Source organism: Spermophilus citellus (genome assembly GCF_964194105.1).
Source record: "Spermophilus citellus genome assembly, chromosome: 1".
Classification (NCBI taxonomy): Eukaryota; Metazoa; Chordata; class Mammalia; order Rodentia; family Sciuridae; genus Spermophilus; species Spermophilus citellus.
The window spans coordinates 6,122,576-6,146,681 of NC_138182.1; positions in this window are offsets into that span (position 1 = coordinate 6,122,576).

A 24,106-nucleotide genomic window follows, 5' to 3' on the forward strand; every position below is an offset into this window, starting at 1 on the left:
CCCTCGGGAAATGACTCTGTTTCATTGATCGTTATTCTAAATGAAATAAGTGTCAAAGCAAATGATGAGCAGACCCTAACTGGGGTGTCAGCGACCGCACAGAGCATTGTCAGTGAGCGGTTACTGGTGCACGGTCAAGAAGTGTAGACGCCCAGAGGACACAGCATTCACCCCCAAGTACTTTCCCATCACTTCATTGCAAACCGGTTTCTTCTCCATGTGGAAATACCATGTCAATGAATTAATGCTCACTATTTGGTTTAATTGGCATGCTCACTTACCAACTGTTGCTCATAAATTAGGATCCGTGGAACACTTCTAAAAATCTGTCAAATTCTCCATTTTTAGTAGGCGAGAGTATTTCGCAGCAAACCCGAATGCTCAGTTTACTATGTGAGATGCGAGGCTGGGAAACTTGGCCAGTGTCACGCCAGCTGCTGCGGCTGCTGTTGATCAGGAAGCTGTGAGGCTATGTGTGCTGCTAAAATTATCTTTTTTCCTTTTAAAATATGCTGTTGTTTAAGAAAGATGTAGTCTATATGCCCAGAGCGAATACTTGTCTGCTTGATCTGGGACAACCTGTGAGATAATGAACTTCTGCCCCTTCTCTCCATGACTTGAAGCCGGGCTCCTTTCCTTCTGCATTCTCTGCACAAAATATGGCTTCCCCAATAGCTAGGCACCGACTGTTTATTCCAATATCACTCCATCCACTCACATGTCACTTGCTTCTATGTTAATGGTAACATCTACATAAAATGTAAAAAAATAAAATAAAATGGTTACCCAATGTTCCAGCAATTCCTAAGGGTGCAATTTTGGTGAGTGGCCAGGTTTGCATTTCCTCTGGATGTCAAGGATGGAGGAAGGCAGGGGTGAGTGAGAGTGCCAACTCTTCTGCTTGTTCTTCTGAGAGGCCCTCATCTCTTCTTGTTCCTCTTAGTGACCTCAGACCTTTCTTGGCTTCCAGCCTGGTCTCTCCCATTTATTTGATGTGTTTTATTATTTTTTTTTCTGGTATCAACAAATAACCATTCAATTAACAAATTCCAAAACTGGGTGTGGTGGTATACACCTGTAATCTCAGTGACTGAGGAGGCTGAGAAAGGAGGATTGCAAATTCAAAGCCAGCCTCAGCAACTTATCGAGGCCCTTGGCAACTTAGTGAGACCTTGTCTCAAACTAAAACATAGAGAGGACTAGGGAAGTGGAACAGTTGTTAAGTGCCCTGGGTTAAATTTCCAGTACCAAATACAAATAAATAAATAAACACAATTCCAATTGCTTATTAACCTTCAATTGAATGCATAGCAGTGTAGAAATCTGATATGAGGAAATCCTGACCTGGTAGAGTCTATATTTTTAGGATATGATTATTAAAACATCAAATGATTCAACAACATGATCCTATTGCATATTTATGTGTGCAAATGAGTGTAATTTAAGCTGAAAGCATAAACACAGAGAGGGAAGAAGTTTGGTTCAAGATTTTTTTTAAAGTTGCGAATGACAGTAATTGTTGGTAAGAGTAGCTGAGCAGCCACTTAGGAAGGAAACAGAATTTTCAGTCCCTTAAAGTTAGTAGAAATTATTGTTATTCTGAGGGAGAAAAATACAAGTATTTTAAGTTCTTCTCCTTGCTGGAGTATGAGTATGGAAGTACAGAAACTCGATAACTGTATTGGCTGTTCTAATTGTCTGACCCAGTGACGTGGGAGTCGTTTGGCAGTGTGCTTGATGTCTGAGACTGTGGAATTGGTGGACAGCACGGCTCTGCTCCTGCTGCCGATGCCTTCCATTAGGAGTCCAGAAAGGAGAAGGTGTGCTGCTCCTGCTGCTGATGGTGTGCGTTGGAGTCTTAACACACCAGGATGGGGTGAAATGCATGAGCTGGCCAGACACCAGGTTTCCAAGGTGAATTTTTGGTATGATATTTCACAAATCCCCTTCCATCCTCCCTCCCCCTCCCTCTTCCTTCTTCCTTCCCTCCTTCTTTCTCTCCTCCCTCCCTCCCTATTTTTTCCCTTATTTTAAGTGAGGGGGAATTCTGTGATCATTTTCCCGTCTAGGTTAAATAGAGAGCTCGTATTCTACCTTGCTTGGTGTGTGTGCATGACGTCTTGAGTTTGAAAAGTGAGTATCACATGTTTTCAAATTGTCTTGCCATTTGAAAATATTTTATGGCTCCGTCTTTCCTCAAAGGACAGAGCAAGTGATTTTCAGCTGTCAGTAGCGATCTACATTGTAATCCCTTTTGATATAGAAATCCGCGCTCTTTCCTGGCCTCTCTTATCATAGCAGCAGGAGCCATGAGACCTTAAATGAATTGCTGGGCAGAGGGGTGGAACTTCCGCCCCTGGTGACCTAGACAGTCAGCAGCCACTGAAGTGAGAAAGTGTCCTCGATGCAATCTACGAAGCCCCTCTTCTATGATTACTAGAGTAATTAGACTGAAATCACTAGCAATCATTTGGGGGTGGGCCTACTTAGCAAAGAGAATTCCAATCAGAACTCACGATCGATCGTCTGTTCTCTCTGGGTGGGGCCTTTCAAGGTTCATTTCTTGGTGAATCACAAACAGAGGGGAAAATGTCCCTGGCTTCTGCAGTCTTGCTTGGTGGTTTCTTTGTAAATCTGCTGTTGGCCGCCTTAGCTGACAGGCACGATCTTCCTGCAGAAGATTTGATTTCTCACAGTCTGCTGCAGACTGGCTTACCTTGAAGACCCTAAGCATGCTTGTGACTTTGTTCTCTTTCTAATAGCTTTCATCCCAAAGTGATCAACCTCAGGAAGGCTGGCTAAAGCCAGTGGCTTTACTAGTATTGAGAGAACAGAAAGAATTAATATACTTTGTAAAGGACAAATGGACATGGGCTTTTATTTTCCTAAGTGTGTAAATTTTATCCTCTAAAAGGGGAGAATTATGTTTCCCAAAGTATACACGTATTACCCCTGATGCTGTGAAATACGGGGTCTACTTATTCTTTGAGGGAAATGATGTGCTATGTTAAGAAGCAATTTTGAAGGCTTAGATTTAATCATATGTGACCAGAGGACAACTGTCTGGTTTTGTCTCCTTCAATGAACAGAGTTGTTGGCCGGTGGATTATGGCGCAAATAAAAACACGCAGAGAAGCTAAGTGGAAAGAATCACCGGCGTTAGCAGACCTCAGAGGGACGCGGTCAGCCCTCCTCTGCCTTCACCTGACCTTCCTTCCAACAACATCCTGCGAAGGGTGAGGCATTGCTGATAGGACACAGTGACGAGCCTCATGAGATAAATGGGTTTGAGGAGGATTCAAGAGGACTTTTCAATCGCAAGAGCAGACATTCCAACAACGGGAAGTGTGCCATCTTCCCTGAGCTGAAGACCGCAGAGAAGAGCACATGGTCGTCTGGTTTCAAAAACAGTGATATTTCCTTTTAGTTGAGGGAAAATAGTGGATGCAATTATTTAAAACCCCTGCCCTTGCATTCTGTGACAGCGAATACATGCGTAACTTGAGGACTGCTATCTTTTCTCATTCAAAGAGGTCAGTTTATGATTCCCTGAGGTCTGAATTAGGTGAAAACCAAAAACCAGTTTCTTTATTGTTTCTGTCTTCTTAGCTTTTCCTAAAATACAAGTGGATTTGGCAGTGGGGAGTTATGGGTAACAGAAGACAAAAATAAACTCTTAGAGGGTGATGCCCTCACTAATGTAAACTTGCACGTGGATTTCAAGGCACTGTGTTGGTCCATGCAGAGGACTGTCCCTAGGACTCACAGCTTTTTGGTTATTATGGCATTTTATTATTACAGACTGACTGCCCCTATCCATCTTTACCGTATATCTATATGGATGCATGTCAGAATATACATCTATATCTATATTCCAACAACAAAGTTTTTGACCTTCATTATTATTCTTCATTGAATTTACCAGAGTTGGGTAACTCAGATGATTGGTGTTTATTTCTTTTTCCTATTGGAGGAGATTCAGACAACTTTCAGACTCACCTGGAAAATCCCAGTTTAATGCTTATTGTTAATGGATGCTGCTATGCACCTGGCTTTACGGTTGGTAAGAAATCATTTCTCTCAGGGGTCCAATTTCTGTAAACCTCCTTTTACACTAGTAAGAAGATGGTATATAGCAAAACTCAAGTTACTCCAAATATTTGGTCTAGAATTTACTTTTGAAATCCAGTGGCTATTAGGAGTAAGAATTTGAAATCCCCTTGGGTACAGAGGTTGCTATTAAATCTGTGGATGTTTTAAAAGAACTTAATTCAGATAGAAATCCTTAATTTTGAAACTAGATTAGAGACTGAACCCTGAAAAGCTAACTAGGTCACTGAACAATTTCCTTGACCGTTTGAAAAAAAAAATGTGCGTTTAAAAAAGTGTTTCTTAAACAAAGTTTAGTGATGATAACATCTCTAGTTTGGGATAGGGATTGAAGCGGGTGGCATTTTGGATTGACCACACAGCTTTGTTCTCTGTTTGATTAAGAGCTGCTTCTCTTTGGTAAGGGAAGCTGGCCTGGAGATGTAGGGGTGAACAGATGTCCTGGGCTTACTGTCTCAGAAGCCAGTTGTTCTCATTGTAAAAGGCAGTTTTGTGGTCTTCGTTTCAAGCTGGTGCCCATAGGTAGGGGCTTGCATTTGGTTTATTTCTGGTTAAACATCACTCTTGAGTTTGGACTACACAAAGCTCCCTGAGAAGAGCGTGTAAAGGCCCGGCAGTGCTGTTCAGGAGAGTCACAAGCATATGGGCTCCAGTTCCTCTGAACACACATGATTCTGGGTGTTTGAGAGGACAATTTGGGGTTTTGCTGAACCCCAACTTGAGTTCTGTGGCTTCTGGAAGGGGTTTCAGAGGTGGGAGTTGGGTTCACTCATCCCTCAGAGACCCTCGGTGGAAAGGTCTGCTTAAGATTTCTGTGTTTGTGGGAAGGCACAGTGTGAATTTATTTTCATGCCACAAGTGGTCTTGGCAACAGCCACAAAAGCTTGATTTTAACCATAGTTGGGCCCCACCTTGCCTGCGGTGAGCCACGTCCTGCCACATTGAGCCATTGGGTGTCCAGGGGACCTTACTGTTGACAAAATGAAAGAGGCAATTTGGTCCCTGAGCCTCAGTTTCCTGTTCTGCCCTGAAAGGCTTGAGCTGCATCTGACCACAAAAGCTGGTGAGGGTCCAACTTTGGCCGGTGAGATGAATGCTTCAGACCAGGAGAAGATTGCTTTCAACTTGTTTTACCATCAGATCCATAAACAAGAATTCAGGAACAAAGGCAGTCACAGACAACACTGGGGATGTGACCTGGACTGTTGTTTGTCCTCTAGCTTTTCAAGAAGGCGTCATGAAGACCGCAGGCCCTCTACCTGCTGAGGGGAGAGGAGCTCCAGCACACAGCAGCCGGCCTTGCTGCCTCCTCTGCGCTCACTAATTTGGGGGTAAGGGATGCAGGGCACAGCCCATGTGGGCAACCCATGATGCACCCTGCTTCTCCATATGTAGACTCTTGCCCCACCTTCTATTTCTTCTTGTGTTAGGAGGTCTCCTGAGGCCTTTGTGCAGCAGATCTTTCCTTGGCCTCTAAGAGATCAGACTAAAACTTTTGAAAATAAAAATCAGGTCCATTCCAATTTAAATCTCTTTTACCTAATATTATGTCATACTATGTCCCCCTGGACCTTTTGGTAAAATCGTGACATCTACTTACCGGGAGCAGAAGGTGTGTCCCAGCATCAAATTGCATTGTAATTCTGCATCAGCTGGCAAAATGCAATTTGCTGAATTCAGTGTGTGTTTCTAATGTGGAAGCCTCCTTCATTGTAGGTGTGACGACGTGTGGATGACTGGGCCTGGGAGGGGAATGAAGGTGCTTGGCAGAAGAACTTTCCAGATGTAGAAAGATGTTCAAATAAGTGTCGACACTTCAGTCTTTTAACTATTTTTAGAAAACCTTTTCTGGTTGTACCTGATGGATTTCATGCCATCTTTTGAGATGGAGCACAACTGTAGCATTGCCCCAGCTTTGGGGTCACTGTCACAAATGTCTAAAAAAACTGAACACCTATTGAAATTATTCGGCTATACCTGGTTGATCTGACAACATTTATCTTCCTGTCCCAACTTTGCAGGGAGGTGGAGGAATGGAAACTACTGAGGTCACTTATTTCCTTTAGCTGGGTCTGTCTTGTCCTAAAGGTTAGGCACAGTCCCCTCCTCTGGACATGCTACTTATGCTAAGAAATAAATGTGGGGCACAGAATACTAAAGCTCAACCTGATATATATATATATTTTTAATTTTAATTTTTTTAATGGTTTGAGCACAAGTTCTTCTGCCTATGGTTTGGATAGGATGAGTCATCAGTGAACATGATGAACATATCCATTTTACTTTCCAGTGCAGAACCAGCATTGGGGTCTCTAAGACTTGGAGCTTCAATTGATAGGCATCAAATTCATCTTGTTGGCCATTCAAGACAATTTTAGAGACCAGACTTTGTTTAACGGCATCTTCTTTCAAAAATCTCAAAAGGAAAGGCAGAGATGAAGGGAGGGACAGGGATTGGAGCCACGTGGAGAGACAAGAATGATGGGCGGATGCTCCATGAGCGTAAGTGAGTTTGCTAAGGCTGCCACACAGAGTGCCGCAGACGGGGTGGCTCAGATGACAGATTTTTTCTCAGTTCTGGAGGCTGGGAGCCAAGGTCAGCGTGCTGGCAGGGCTGGTTTCTAGAGAGGCCACTCTCCTTGGCATGCGATGACCACCCCCTCTTCACTGTGTCCTCGCACGCTTTCCCCCTGTGATTTTGCAGCCCTACTGTCAACACAGGGACCTGGGAGCAACAAGTCCAGCCCCTAGCAGAGACGCTTTGGAAAGTCTGGGATCCCTCACAACCTTTCTCCAGGTCAGAGACTGCTGTGGCCAGGAGGGCCACTGTGCAGGGCATGGGACAACCCTTCCTCAGTTGTGGGACAAGGTAGAAGAATTGTCTGTGATGGCCAGGTGTCAGGTGAGTGAATGGGTGTCACCTTGATGACCAAGAGCCTGGGTGTGACATGGATGGACTCCGTGCGGATCACCCACCCCTTGAGGACTTGTGTATCAGACCATCCTGTCCCCTTGGTTGGATCCTCCTCTCAGCAGCCCAGGCAACGTGGTTGGGAAGATCTTCTATGTCTGTGACCCAGAGGCATGAGGGACACTGTGTAGTGTCCCTTCCATCAGGGGAAATGGAAGCACACGCACTGGTGTTGTGCTTCTAGTGACACAGCCATTTAGAACATCGTCACTCACTTGGAGAAAAGAAAAGTCCAGTATTTATTTAGAATGTGGTGGTTTTTTGGGTGCTACTAGGGTGCGTTGAATAGATTACCTAGATCTGCAGGGAACTTTGCAGATCTTCTCTTGCTTCTGCCATGTTGCCTTGTTCTACCCAAAGTCACTCCCATTAAGTTCAAAAATAGTCTTTTCTTTTCCCCCTTTTGTTTTCTTTTTACGGAGTAAAGCAAATGGATTTATTTTTTTCATTCAGGTTTTTAAAACTATAATATTTGGTGCTAAGTTGAAAAACTTGCTAGAAGACTGATCTAGATTTTCTCAAACAATTTAGAAGTTAGTGAAAATCCTAACTATTAAAGTATGTATAGTGTAAGTGTATTTTGCGGTAGTTATTTGGGTGGAGCCTAGATGACATTCACACAGAAGCTTCTCGGCGTGTCGATTCCTTCCACACACTGGTCAATCATTAGCCATCTGTCTTCCACACAACCAGGTCACACTGGGCCCTGGGAGGTGCTAGTTAAGTGTCAGCTCTGTCAGCAAGCCTTGCCGTATCTCCTGAGAAGCAACGGTTGCTGACTTCAGTGTGTAACATTGAGCCATTGAATCTAATGACTATTTATTTTTTCACTTAAAAAAACCCTAAAAACTTTTTTAAATAATAAAAACCCCACACCTTTAAAAAGGATTTTTGTTCATGAGATTATATAAAAGATTGGGGTAGAGAGAATCTAGAAATATAAAACTGAATAAAAATTATATATATATATATATATATAAAATACAAACATATATGTGGATAGTTTTCCTCAGAAACCATCACATGATGTTCTTGCCAGATTCCATGAATGCCCCTTTTCTCCATAAAATCCACTGACAGACATTGCAGTGTACCACCCCTGACCCAAGAGCGACTTCCCTGCTCTCTCTCAATGCCTTGCTCTTATCAGTTCAGCTAGTTCCCCCCAAACAGGGTAAAGATAATTGTACTCGGTTTGTGATTAGACAATGTAATTTAGTAGAATATAAAACGATGAAGAACAAATACAGAAACAAAGAGCAGTGTTGCTATGAAAACTAAGTCGAATGCTTTGCAGTGATTTTGCAAAAGCTCACCACTAAAAAGATGTGCTCCCAATTAACTGCAGGCAAGTTGATGGAAGAAAGAAAGTCAGCCAGTCTAGAAAGATCTTGCCCTCGGTTGCTTTCACAACTATCTTTGTGACCTCACTTCATTTTAAAGTAACAGAGACGTGGAAATCTCAGATGATGTGTTAAAGGGCGTTCGAAGTGTGAGAGATGACGCTGAATTTCAACCAGGGCATCCAAATTCAGAGAACGAGTCTTGGCCCTACATGAGTTGACTGGCAAATGAATGTTTTTAGTTAAGTTGTTTAGAACAGGCGTGTGTCGCTTTCTTCTTACTCTGCTTTGATCAACTTTTCCAATTAACTCATAAGTAGAGGTGTCAATCATGTTGGGGAGGGGTGCTTCTTCCAAGGAAAACATGCCTGTATTTAACCAGGAGGGATCGTTTTTGTATTAGAGGACAGGAGGAAAATTAGAAACAGTATGACTAGCTGGAATTATTGGCTAAAACTTAATGAGGTTACAAAAAAAGTGGCATAATAATGGGATGAGAAAAGTTGGCTTTCTGTCTTTGCATATGAGTATTTGCCAGGAAAATCGTATCGTGAGTAAAGATGAGTTATAAATAAAGAGGTTTTTTTCAAAAGTGCACGGAAATTAAGGGGAGAGGAGGTAGATCCTATTGGCAGTAGGTAGATAATATATAGATTACTCTGCAGGAAGAATAGATGATTCTGCAGGAAATGGGAAGCAATTAGAGACACCTTCATGAATTTACAAAAAGCCTGATTTCAGGCCCCCTTCAGGGCACATGTACCACTCTGAAGCCTGCTGAAGGGGGCCTTCTTTCTCATACAATATTAAGTCACCAAAGAGAGTCTGGGTCAGGGATTCTGAACCGATTTTTCTGCCATGGGTCTATTTTGGCAGAATTTTCAAAATAATGTTTTTAAATATATAAAATGAAATTTTTCAAAGAATATAAATAATCGTTTAAAATAATTACGAAGATAATAAAAAGCATATGTCTTTTTTTTAATTTTTATTGTTGGTTGTTAAAAACATTACATAGTTCTTGACATATCATAGTTCACACTTTGATTCAAGTGGGTTATGAACTCCCATTTTCACCCTGTATACAGATTGCAGCATCACATCGGTTACACATCCACTGTTTTACATATTGCTGTACTAGTGTCTGTTGTATTCTGCTGCCTTTCCTATCCTCTACTATCCCCCATCCCCTCCCCTCCCATCTTCTCTCTCTACCCTATCTACTGTAATTCATTTCTCCCCCTTATTTTTTCCCCCTTTCCCCTCACTTCCTCTTGTATGTAATTTTGTATAACCATGAGGGTCTCCTTCCATTTCCATGCAATTTCCCTTCTCTTTCCTTTTCCCTCCCACCTCTCACCCCTGTTTAATGTTAATCTTCTTCTCATGCGCTTCCTCCCAACTCTGTTCTTCGAGGATGTGGGGAAAAGGGTACACTTGTACATTGCTGGTGGGACTGCAAATTGGTGCAGCCAATTTGGAAAGCAGTATGGAGATTTCTTGGAAAGCTGGGAATGGAACCACCATTTGACCTAGCTATTCCCCTTCTCGGTCTATTCCCTAAAGACCTAAAAAGAGCATGCTACAGGGACACTGCTACATCGATGTTCATAGCAGCACAATTCACGATAGCAAGATTGTGGAACCAACCTAGATGCCCTTCAATAGATGAATGGATAAAAAAAATGTGGCATTTATACACAATGGAGTATTACTCTGCATTAAAAAATGACAAAATCATAGAATTTGCAGGGAAATGGATGTCATTAGAGCAGATTATGCTAAGTGAAGCTAGCCAATCCCTAAAAAACAAATGCCACATGTCTTCTTTGATATAAGGAGAGTAACTAAGAAAAGCATACGTCTTTGACACAGTAGTGGCTGCGCCTCATGGTGAATTCATTAAGTGACAAGACTTAAGAGTAGCCTCTAAATATTTAGAGAAATATGATATGAACATATGAGTAATTTGATAACAAAGTATTAGGTACTACTATTTCTATTATGGTGTGTTGCTTCCAGTTAACTTTGACGTAAATGGAAAAGAAGATACAATTTTATTTTTTTCATTAAATTTTAATGTTCTCCTGCATTCTATCCATTGTGTAGAATACCTTAGGGCTTATGTAATTCTATGAAGTATCATGAAGAGTCTTGAGTGACAATCACTAATTAGAGGTATTCGGAAGATTCAGGACTGTAAAGATGATCACATATGCCTCTCAGGTGTCATGATGATTTCAGGAGACAGTGCTTCTGAGAGACTTTTTCTTCTTTAATCACACATTTCTAAAACGTTGAAAGGTTTATGCTGATCATATATTATTATTATAAGAAGAAAAATAATGTGATAAATATTTTTTTAAAAATACAGCTTTATAATAGGAGAGAAGGGAGAAGAAAGAGAGAGAGAGAAATAGAGAGAGAGAGTGAAAGAGAGAGGGAGAGAGAATACAATCTACTTTTCATCAATGGGGAAAGGTTTAACTAGATCACAGTAATTCCTATCTGAAAATACTAAATGTATTTGATAAGATTCTATTTTTGTCGGCTTACAAAAAAACCCCTTAATGATGTATCCATATTCATTGAACACTACACTTGAGAGTTTTTGTACTTTACTGTATGTAGGTTATATCTTGATAAGCAAGCAAAAAACAAGCAAACAATCAAACTTTGATGATAACATCATTCCGAGGAGAGCAACCTGGATGGCAGGAGTTCTGGGAATTAGTGCCACGTGTAGAATGAGAGAACTAGAGAAGTTTGATTAGAAAGGCAGAAGAAGTAGGGCTACAGGATAGTTTATAGAAATTGTTAAGGGATGTCATGCAAAATTGGATGAAAAATATTTCAGTTGAAGACTCGGACAACACACTACAATACAAGGAGAATACTTATGCCAGGTGGGTTTACTACCCCAGTGTGATATTGTGAAATAATAAGAAACATATATCTGATCTTCATCCCCAACTCCTGGCAGAGAGCTCCTAAAATCATTGAAATTTCCTGTGCAGTAAGGCCTTGTTTTCCTGTAACATTTGTTCTAATTCCTTATTACCAAAGGTCTTGTAAAAGGCCAGGAGTCTAGAGGGTTTTGAGACCTTCAGCATGCTAAGGAGAAAGCTGGTGACTGGGGACATGTAGAGGGCTTCATGAGAGGGTGGGTTGTGACAGGAGCCAAACGAGTGGCTTCAGGATTAGAATCCTCTAGCCCTCCCTACCCAGAGTCTCTGCCACTCAATCCCCAATGCCCAATGACTCAATCACTCCTATGTAATGGGGTCTCCATAACAAGTTCTAAACAATGGGATTTGGAGAGTTCCCAGGTGGTTGAACACACCCAGGTGCCAGGAGGATGGAGGGCTTGGAGAGAGCTTGGAAGATCTGCACCCCTTTCCCATATACGTGCAGCTCTTCTTGGATGTTGCTGAGATCTGACTTTAATCATAAGCTGGTAAGTGTAAGTTGAGTGTTGAGTTCTGTGAGCGGTTTCCGTCAGGTTATCAACCTAAGAAGCACTGTGGGGCTCCCTGACTTTACAGCCAGTCCTCAGAATCATGTGCCCAGCCTCACAATCAACATCTGAAGTTGGGCAGCCTTTTGGGCCTGGACCCTTGACATGTGGGGAGAAGGCTAAGTCCAGGTGGGCAGTGTCAAAATTGAATTGAATCATTAGGTACCAAGATGGTGTTTGGAGAATTGGAGAACAGCTTCTGGTGTCGAAGACCCTGGCCCATTTGGTGTCAGAAGTGTTGTGGATGCAAACTTGTCATGGTAGTAGTCCAGTATTCAAGGAGAAGCAGAGGCTAGCAGCAGCAGGGTTTGAAGGATGCTCTCAGATGGAGGGAATCAAGATCTTCTCTACTTCTAACCATCTCCAGTTCTCTGGTGATTGGTGTAGATTGAAGAATATTGATGTTTTAGAGGTTTTGTTTCTCTAAAAGTTCTATGTAAACTTTCTAAGTCTGGAATTGCATGTGAGAAAGAGCACCATAGTAACCTCTGACTCTCAGTCTTGTGCAAACATCAACAATAGTCGTTCAGGTATTATCAACCTTGCAGACAGCAATCTTAAACAAATACCTGTTAAAGTGTGAATCTCCATTATCATACATGCCGTAATGCCAAACATTTGTGCATGTAACTTTAATAATTGGTGAAGATACAGTGTTGTTATCAGTAAAACAGATTGTAATTGAAGACTGAAAAATGTTACTTGAATTTTAATATCAGCAACGAACTTCCGAAATTTTAGGCTGGATATGCATAAAATGGATATCTGATTATTGGTTACAGTGTTTAGGTTGGTTTGATAGATTTGATCTCTTCAGTGTCAGTCATACTGTATGAGATTTGGGATAAGTTTCTATAGCAAATACTCAATCAAACATTGAATTAATTTATCTCCTTGGGCTGAACAAAGGGTTAAACTTTTTGAAGGTTTGATTATAGATTTCCAGGCATAGTCATGATTTATCGGGTTAGACAATGATAGAAATATGATATGAAGATTTAAACTCCTCTACTGTCAACTTGCTTGCCCATTCAGCTCCTTAAGTAGTAACCTAGAATTGTTTCAACAGCAGGACTTGCATGATATCAAATGCAGGTCAAAGAGTGAGGTCACAATGCCGAGATTCAAAATGTGTCAGATGGGAAACCATCAGGGATTTGGAGAAGAGGAAAAGACAAGATTTTTGATGTGACCTGATGTAACTGAGCAACTTGCAAAGTCACAAGTCAAATTCTGACTATAAAAGAGACATCTGATCAGATTGTCATGCTCTGTGTCTAATGGAGTGTTGCAAGGACTTTGACACAAACCATTACCCACTATTTACTTATTCAAAGCAGAAACCTACTGGAAAATTGAGTGAAATTATCCATACTTTAACAGCTTTGAGCAGATTGTATTATGAACAAAATTTTTAAAATACACCCTCTGAACACATAGGTATTAAATACTATTGAGTTCTGTTCCATGTTAATCATCATGTTTTACAAGGCTGTTTCTATCTGCAAAATATGAAATACCATTGCACAATTGTGGGAGAATTTAATACTGACGGTTGGATCTGTGACTTCTCAGTAGCTGTGCTAATTAGGAAGGATCCTGATATCCCAGAAACTAGGTTAATTTTCACACTCCTTATTTCTCCACAGTCCTGTGTTATTTCCAAATTTCCAACGCTTGTTCTTCATTTGGGTTTCTTGGACAGACTTACACAGTAAACCAACCTGAACTTTCTCCTATTTTAGTCTAATTGGAAGAAACCTTTTCAAACAGGATACAACAGAACTCTGAAACCCAGTGAATGGTTCAGATGCTTTTTATTTATTAATCAATGTTAACATTATATAGGAAGGTGCTTTGCCTGTGACTGTTGGTGCCACTGAAAATAAATGAAAGTTGTGGTTAAAATTGTTTTTCACACCCTGAAAAGTCATAGTGGACTATTTAAGTGGAAGAAATGGAAAACTTGAAATCATCAACACCTATTTATGTGACATTGAAAGAGAAAATACAAAAATAAAAATAAATGCATCCCCAAACCTCTTTTAACAAAAAGAATTAAATTGCTGTACTGATGAATGTTTCATGTATATTGTATTATCTTTGAATGTATGGATGAAATATAACAACAGATTCAGATAGTTTTTTGTTATCTTACTAATTATTTAAAAGATTGCGTAATTTTCAGTTGTTTTAAAGTATTTCCAAAGAAGAGTTTTGAAGACATTGGACTGATTTAATAAAACAAGACTGTCCATAATCGAAAATTCCTTCAGAAATCCTGGGATTTTTGTCCCAGAACAATTCTTTGGCTGTAGTTTCCTTATGAGCTGGGAGTCTGGCACACATGATCGGATACAACTAATTTTTTCATCATCACAGAGTCTAGTGGCATCAAGAAGGGGCCTAAGGTTAATCATATCAGTCAAATACCTAACTGGAGAAACATTTCGCTGGAAAGCTCTTCAAACATCGGCAATGACATTTGAAGTAATTGCAAAGTTCAAGTCCCCATTTAAACAAAAGTCTACCCCTCTGCTGTGTCCTGTTTTCACTGCTGAATATGATAATGTTAAAGGCATCAAAGTGCCTATATGGTAAATTAATAATGTGGCATTTTATTGATTGCCTATATATTCATTGTTAGAGTCTATTTTCAGCTTAGAGATTTCATTTCTAAACATATGCTATGTGGAGTTTTGAAAGCTATGGTTTTATAAAAAAAATAAATAAAAAATAAAAAACCTAAAACTGAAAGGGCAATAAAATTCAAAAAGTCCTCGGGTCTCTTTTGAGACATGTATTCTGGTTCTAAAATTATAGTCATAACAAAATTCCTCAGACAATGCCACCTAATGAGCCTTCATGTGGTCATTAAAGCCATATTGTGAGTTCATTATTAATCTGGGAGATTAAAAATAGACTACCTGAACTCTATGCACTGGCGGACTGATTGTGAGACGGGAAGATACTAATTGAAATGTGCTCATATTGACAGCAGGAAAGATTTTCATATGTTACTACTTGATAGGTATTTAATGCATCTGGCTTTTTATAAAAGCATGGAAAATCAATTGTCTTTATTATTTCAATATATTAACAGACTTCGGATGGGACTTCTAAGACCTGGGTGCACCGATCCGTGAGACAAGGACATGGATAGAGAAAAAGAAGAGAACTCCACACAAAATTAACCAAACAGGGAGGAGAAGAGTGGCAGGCACCGCTGTGAGGCTGTGGTGGTGGTTGGGAATGTGCTGGATAAACGGCCACCTGCGGCCTCCGCTGCACCTGGAATTCCTATCTAAACAGGAGAGCAGGAAACAGTGAGACTTGCGGGCTCCTGCCACCTCGTTCCTGGTTCTTGATTGGTGTTGAGATGGAAATGTGGGAACTCCATTTTCACTGTAGGAATGATATTTGTCCTATTTTCTGATCATGAAAGCAGTATTAGGAATTCAACAAGCTGAAAATGGAGAAAAGCAAAAGAGAAGGACAGATAGCACAAGCCTCTGACCACCGGGTTTTGTCTTGCTGCAATTCATGCAGATAATTTTATGTCAGATGACTCTCGTGAGAATATACTGTGATTTTAAGTTACTAAAAAAGAGATGCTTCTCCAGAAGAGCAACAAGGACAGGGAGGAGACTCCAACATAGGAGATGGCAGCTAGCTTCTGTGCTGCTCCAGCCAAGGTGACCAGCTGTGTGATGCATCCTCTGGAAGCTTGAGCTGACTCCGGAGAGGCCTTTTGCTTCTGTATTTAGAATGCTCCGGTGCAACTCTCCAGATGGCTTCAGCGGCAGGAGATGGAGGTCTAAACAAAGAGGCTTGCTTCTTTCACATGAGGAGGAGGACACAGCTCATCTCCATCTGGATGATTTGGGTTCTGACTTCTCTGTCACTCTCCTGATGACCTCAAATGGCAGGATCTGCAAACATCGTGAGATCCTACAACCAGTTATGAAGGCAGGAGTCCATCAGATGCCAAGGGAGTGATGCTCCTGGGATGAGACCTTCTTCTCCAGGGTCTCTTTTCATCAGGGAGGAACATCTGTCCAGGAAGGCACACAGTACGCACTTCATTCGCAGGTGAGAAACTAAACACTGGTTACATGAAAACCACACAGGCAGCTAGCTTATACTGTCCTACTTGTTATTAGCAAATAAGGAAATAGGGGGAAAAAAGACTAAAAGGAACCTCTTGTTTCAGAAATGATTAAAGGTTTTATGAATCCATGTGTATTTAACACAGAACAACAGGCAATGGGAATCATAGGATCTAAAAGCAAAGTCCTGCTAGGTTTAAAAACACTAAGTTTAGAACACTAAATACACGCCATAGACCCTGACTCATTCACTTGGGGTGTAACATAAACTCTGATGCTTTAAACTTTTCAGAAATTGATGGCTGGAGAGTTGTCCTATGAGTGGCAAGACACACAGTACGTACATTTAAATAATTAGTATTTCGACACTTGGTAAGATACCTTCCATGATTGCCCACTGAGATCATGCTGCGTGCAATGGGGCTCCACTCTTGTAACATTCACAGAGAAACCATTATTCCAAACCCCTTAACTAAGACATCTGCTAATTCTAGGGTTATAATATCCTCTGAATAGGGACTAGCTTGAAAGAGAAATAATACCACCAACAGCAGTGTCTTAAATGACCTGAGGCCACTTGTCTAGCATCTGTGATGACCTAACTTTAAAGAAGGCAGTTCTAGGTAACACTCTCTCCTGCTCCCCGCAACAACTACAGGCTCTTCCAAGCAGTTTGCCTATGAAGCAAGGCCAGAGCTTGCTGTGCACAGCAGCCTTGTCTCCTCACTTCCCTCTCTGTGCTCTGGCTACCATTTCATGGCTTCTGCCTCTAACTCTCCACCGAGAACCCAGGGTTCAGCTTGATTTTCATGCTCCTGACTAGTAGCAATTTTGACCACCCTCGTTTTAAATGCATCCCTTCTCATCTTCTGTGATTGCACCCTCTGCCTCCCCCTCTTCCCTCATCCTTTCTTTGGGTTTTCTCTCTTGGACTCTCTTGTCCTCTATACTTAATGTGTGGAGTTCAACACACGTAAGGGGCAGGAGATCCTGGGGCTCAGACCTCAGACTGAATCCCGACTAAGTGAGTGAGAATCCTGGCCATGCCTTACACTCATGTGTCACCTGGGCAGGGTACTTCATTTCTCTGACCCTCGACTTCTTCAACTGCAAAAATGGTGCTAAGGACATATTTATCTCATATGCTTGTTGTAAGTTTAGCAAATTAAAATACAGGAAGCACAAAGATCTGTGGAGGTGCTGAACTAAGGACAAGACAAGCAAAATTCTCCCCCACCCTTAGTTGAATGGGCTTTGTTGCTGTCCTCCCTACCACAGATTCAATCTGATGAACGGCCACATCCACTTGGCTTGGACTCAGTCCATCCCAAACAAACTCACCACCCTCCTTGCCAGAGCCTTACTCTTCCTTTATTTTCATTCTTGGCAAAAGGTGTCCAAATGCACAAGCTGGGATCTTGGGACTTGTGTTTCATTCTCCCTCCTCCCCACATTCAATTAGTCATCAAGTCCTGTCAAATTCACTGACATAGTATCTCTGGTACCTCTCACCTCCCTCCATTCTCTCAGCCCCTCATGAGACAGGATTGTCACTGTGTCACGCCTGAATTGCTGCCTCACTCCCCATTTATCTCCTGGTCTTGGATCGGATTCCTCTGCAATTCCCTCTCCACAGAGCTACTGGAAGGATTAGACTTGATCAGGTTACTCCCCTTCTTAAAGTGATTCATAGAGTCCTGAGAGTCTCCGGGATAAAGCCCAAAGCCTGTAGCATGGCTCTCATGATCCTTCATAATCTGCACCCTCCTCTCGCTTCTACAGCTTCAATTTTTGACGCTTCTTCTCTCGCAATGTGAACTTCGGCCAAACTGATGTACATATGGAATCAATATGTTCTAATCCTACCAAATTAACCTTGAGATGAACATTTTCAGGGGAATGTTATCTCTACCTGATCTAGTAAACCAAATTGCTTGTCTGAATGTTCAGGTATGCAGTTTATTCGTATTTTTAAATTTTATTGAAATAATCTCACTGGGAAAACTATTTTGCATGCTAATACTTTACTTAGATTTCTTACTCCTACTCTATCCTAGTACTAAATGTATTATTTCATAACATTAAAAATTCCCGCTTTTTTTTTTTTTTTTGTAAGACTTACATGGTACCTGTCTCATCTACTGATTGTTTCTTACTGGGAAACTTTTGGAGATTAGAATTTTAGCATGTCTAACTTTAGTACTTATTAGAGTTTTGTTCGTTATAATTTTCAGTACCATATTATTTATTCTGAATTGGATGAAAAACTGATTCCATAATATCTTCCTTTAATTCAGAATCTAATAATTCTCTCAGTTATTCCAGGGTTGTGCAGAATGATCAGAATGAACTACTGTGTTGACAATCTATTAATATTTTTTTCCATTTATTTATTTATTTATTTATTTATTTATTTATTTATTTTTGCTGAGCTGAGGGTTGAGCCCAGGGTCTCGCACATGCTAGGCACGTGGTTTCCCACTTAGACTCCCGATGTTGACAGTTTCTTTCTTTTGTAGGTGTCTTGCCATCTTGTTCGTCACATCCTTGTCGCTGCGCCCGAGGAGAACACAGAGCCAACCGCAGGGTTGAAACGCGGCTCTGGAACAGCACACTGGCAGGAAGGGAGGGTTGGAGGAGGGCGCAGGCTGCTCTCTGCACCTGCTCCACCCGCCCGTGCCCCGTCCTGGCCAGCTTGGCTCTTCTCTTCCTGGACAGCTCCCGCGATAGCCGGGGCCCACGCCACGAGCAAACCCAACTTGAATAAAGTTAGGCACAAACGGGGTTCACTTGCCAGCACCGTCACTTCTTTCTCTCAGCGTTTGTGGGAAATCTCCAGGAATGTTTCTAATTGGCCCGGCGCTGGTCACTTGCCCCCTCCCCCCCAACCAATCACTGTGGCCTGGAGGAGGGGCGTGGCGATTGGCCTTTCTTGGACCACGTGCTCCCCTGCAGGCGAAGGTCGGGCGGGGCACTGCAGCCAGGGGAGCAGCTCTCCTAGCAAAGGTGGTTGCTGTGACCAGAAAGAGAGAATGGGTCTGGAGAGGGCGGTGGGCTGCACTTTCTGCCTGCCCCTCCTGTTCCCCAAACATTGCACATTCTTTTTTTTAATGGTCTCTTGTATGAGATTGGAGCCACGTGATGATGGGAATGTCTTCCTCACTGTTTTCCTGATGCTCAGTAAGGAGTAACTGAAGAATAATGTGTGAGGAGAGAGGAAAAGAAGTTGGAATAGTTTCATATTCACAGTTTCATCTTAGTTTTTATCTGACCATGAAACGCTGTAAAAAATCAACTCTGCTTTGAAGAGTTTTTCCACTTCAAACTTACCTGATCTATTTGCACTTAATCTAAGGTGGGACGTGAAGGTGGGACTTAAAATAGTGGTAGGAAAAGTTTAAAATAAAGAAAGGCTCTACATTGGTTAGTTTCTGAGCCTTAGAAGGAAAGCAGTGCACCAAAAAGATGCTGCAATGAAGAGATGAGTAAAGAAATTATTTTCCTTTCCAGTTGCTTGAAATATTGCACACCATGGGATACAATCTTTTTGAAAGATAGTGTAGTAAAATGTTAAATTTGGGGAATGAATGGTGATAAGTTATCACCGGGGTTGATAAAATGCAGTGATTATCAGCCATTTTAGACAGCAGTAGCATTTTTGCAACCATTTCAAGTCAGTGCCACACAGGAGGCCAGGCCTGCTATGGAAATCACGATAAAGGAGTAAGCCTGCTACAGCACAAGATTTGCTACACTGCCAAGCAGGGAACTCAAAGGTCACTCCTGAATTAAGTTACCTTTGTGTGACTTTCTGTTCTGGGTGTGGAAATACATAGAATGGTGAAATCCATTAAACTAGAGCTGACAGCAAGAGGGGTTCATTAATTCAGAAGTGGGAGTAGGTTTACCTTTCTGCAAAAACCTTGTGGGAATTCTATGGGCTTAGTTTGGTTCTTGGAGCCAAACGGAGCGATAAAATAGAAGACTGCTGTGGGAATAAAACCAAGGACTGGAAACTGCCTAAAAAGAGGCATCATCATTGTCTGTACCTGCCATGTGGTGGCCAGAAAGAAATCACATTTGTCACAGCACATGAAGGCTTTGTGATCATTACATGGAGAGAATTGGCAACGGTTGGCTGTGTACATTGGAGAGAGACCTGGGTAAACACAGTGTAGTAGAGCTGGTGCCATTGCCCCAGGTGGCAGTGGAGCCACTGCAGGAGCTAGTGTGGCTTTGTTATGAAGCAGAAGAGAGAATTCTTCACATCACAGAGAGGTGCATCATCCCTTGAAGCCAGAGATCTGATGGCACAGATACTTCATTTTCTCCCCAAAGTGGAATTAGACTGTTGCATCCATGGTTTAATGTTGTAAGAGCCGTGTTTAACTAGGAGCTTGGTAAACAAGCTGCCGCTGGTGGCAAATGGGTCAGGACAAGGGGACCCACTGTGCCGGTGTTCACCAAGCTGACAGGATGATGCTGAGACCCAGGGAGGCCAATTTCAGTGCTCTACTGAGGGCAGGAGTGCTACCTCAGGAGTGGGGGCTCATGCTTTGCCACACCCTGTGAGGATCTCAGTCTCAATGCACAGTTCCTTCTGGTAGTAGGAGCAAGAGTTCAAGGCAGAACTTCCAGCTCGTGACCTTTCCGTTGTGATGGCCTTGACCTTCAGAAATTGCTGAAATCACAACAGATTGCTTTCCATAAAAGTGTATACCAATTGTGCTCCTACTATTAATGGGTAAATGTATTGATTTATGTAAGCATGCACTCAAAGTAGATCTACCAGTCATTTACATTTTTGCCAGATTAACAAAAGCGGTTATTTTATTGTTTTAATTTGTATTCTTCTGATAGCCTGTAAGTATATTTTTATAGATTTATTTTTATTTGCATTTTCCTCTGAATTGCCTTTCCATATGGACATTAATTCTTTCTTGTAGAAACACACACACATATGTGTGTATGTGTGTTTCCAAATGTCTATGGTTGGTTAACAAACTACCCTAAAACTTAGAGGATAAATCAAAAAGGTATCATTATCTTATACCATCTGCGAGTGACTGGGCACAGATAGGTCCTTGTTCAGTGTCTTTCATGTAGTTATTGTACAGTCATCTCAAGCTTTTGCTAGTATGAGGATTCAAGATGGCTCCCCCACACACTGGCAGTTGGTGCTGCCTTGCCATGAGAGTTTTTCTGGGGCTCCGCTGGGGCTGTGGGCTGGAGCATCTACTCATAGCCTTGCTACATGGTTTGGGCTCTCATGAACTGGTGGCTGGTTTGTGAGGAAGAGTGTTCCAAGATATAGGATGCAGAATTACCAGTCTCTTAAACTCCAGGCTTGGAAGGTGGCAATGCATCATTTCTGTTACAATCTATTGTTCTAAACAGCTAGATAGCAAACAGATATTTAATGGAAGAGACAGGAGAAATATTAGAAAAAAAAATTGACCCTCTTTAGTCCACCACAATCCACCCCTCTCACCACAAATTGTTTGCAGTTTCTTACATGCATAATTTACTTGCCCATCCTCCCCTCACTTCCTCTAATGCTTACCCTCCACCAGGTCCTAAGTCTCACATTGTTATGGCTTCAAGTTCAAGGTTAATGGATTTACTATATAAATCAACTCCAGGTGTGGATGAGGCTCCTTGTTTGTGGGGTATTCTCTATTGAAGACCTGTGAACCAAAGAGACAAGTTATCTAGACACACACACACACACACACACACACACATACACACACACAACATAAAATATTGAACAGGCATAGAAAAACCACAAATGATATTCCCATTCAAAAATGGAGAAAATAGAAGACACATGGCAGTCATTGGTCCATAGCAATTATGAAATCCATCTGGGCATGTATTGCCAATTCTTTGAGTTATTCTCTTCCCTGGGAATGGTTCTCCATGGTTCTTGGCTTTGTGCCCTGGTTTCTTATTTCTTCATTCAAGTAATCTTTTTTATTTTTTTACATAAAATATAGACTGTTTGCAGCTGAATGTTTCCTCTGCTTGCTTATTGCCCATTGTAGTTTTTTGGGGGGGTGGGGGGACTAAAACCCTTTTCATGTTGTATTACTTCTGCCCCCTCAGTCCAAGCTGATATAATTCTTTTAAAGACTTCATAGATTCCTTATGTATCAAATGATAATATAAACAAAAGACAGGCTTCATTTTACTAATATAATATCTTTATTTGAGCCAAGACTTAGGGTGCTGTGGAACAATACTCTTATGGTTCTCAGATGCCATTTTGTTTAGTTGGAAGGGTCTTTGAGGCATGCAATTAAGAATTCTTATAGCACCTTGTGTCTAAGGGAGAAGATCTACAAGTAAGGATTTAAGATTCTGGGAAGCCCAAAAGATCACACATTTAAACATCCTGAGGGCTCATCACTCCAAAGCCATCTTGACTGATAGTGCTTGGGATTTGATAATCATCCAGAGACGTTTTCTATTTTGAGAGTCTTTTGCCATCTGGAGTAATAGGATGAATAATCAGTTTAATCTTCTATCCCAGTAAAGTAATGCCTTCAATTTACTCTTGAAATTGAACATGAAAACTAAATAAGTCTTGCTGTTTTTTGAATTTAATATCTATCTAGCTTTTTCAGACACAATTAAAAGAATAAAACAAAAATAGTTGACTCATCCAACATCCTGACTAGAGATGTCCATAGTCAAAATCATCAGTTCATTTGTCAATTTTTTTTTTAAATTTTTCACATGACTGCTGGTGGCTGTGGTGTCCAACTTTCTATTTCTATATAATAGGGGCTGTGTTTTCACCATCCTCCAATAGAGTTTTCACTCTTATTCAAACTTTTACCAACTGTCTCCTTGAAACTCTTCTATCTTTTGTCCATTAGGTCTTAGAGCCAATGTGATATGTTGGATGATTTGTTATGGTAGCACTCCATGCCTGATACCAAGAGTGTGCCACTTCTGTTTTTTTGCTTAAAAAGAAAAGAAGAAAAAACTCTCAAAAATATAGTCATTTTAAACCACAAGTTGCTATCTCTCTCCATGCAGTGTTGCCTGGGCTCCTAGGGTGGGTCCATTGTGGGGTCATTAGAGTCAGTAGATGGAACTGTTGTCATCTGAAGGCTGGGTCTCAGAGCCAGGATGGCAAAGGCTCATGGCGGTGGTCTGTTGATGTTGGCTGTTGACCATAAACTCTCATAGGGATGTTGGCTAAGGATCTATAAGTGGCTCCTCTGTGGCTTTGGTTTTCACACAGAATATTGTCTTATTTCCATTAGCAGCTGTTCAAAGATACAGGCAATGGGATTTCTGACATTCTTTTAAAGCAAAAAGAGTGTCTTCACACATTCTGGAGTATTCTATCTTTCAATGTAATTACTGAACTTACCTAGATTCCAGGAGGGAAAAAATGAAAATGACTAGTCCCCTATATACATAATACTGTTATCTGTAGGAAATAATTGGATAAGTCCCCCAAGATGTAAGCATAAAGAGTATACAATGCTAACCCATAGCTTAAGTGAAAATATGAAAGTAAGACAAACTTAAAATCAAGTAATAAAAATTTGATCAAATATATATTATCATATCCACTAAAATATACTTTCATTAAAAATTCAATACATGCTTGCTGAAAAATATACAGAAAAAAGAACAGATTAAAAAAGGTAGAAAATGACCCACAATTGTATCTGCTGCCTCATTCTATATGAGAGGCTTAATTCTTGCATTATTTGTTTTCTGATGCATGTACACAAATACATATTTACTGCAAGGACACACACCAAATTCACCTTTCTTACATTTTTTTTACCCTGGGTTTTACTGAGCTATATATGCTAGGCTCCTTCCATGTTAATAAAAGGATTATAAGCCCATCATCGTCGTCAATTTTGAGGACTCCATGCTATTTTTATTATATATCACAACAATTTGTCCTCTTCTATTTGAGCACTTTTCTCCTGGTGTTTTGTATCTGCCTCCACTGATCCCTGCGGCTCAGTGCAAGTCAGCAAGCTTCATTCAAGGACCCCCATATTTGCTGTTAGGTGAATGA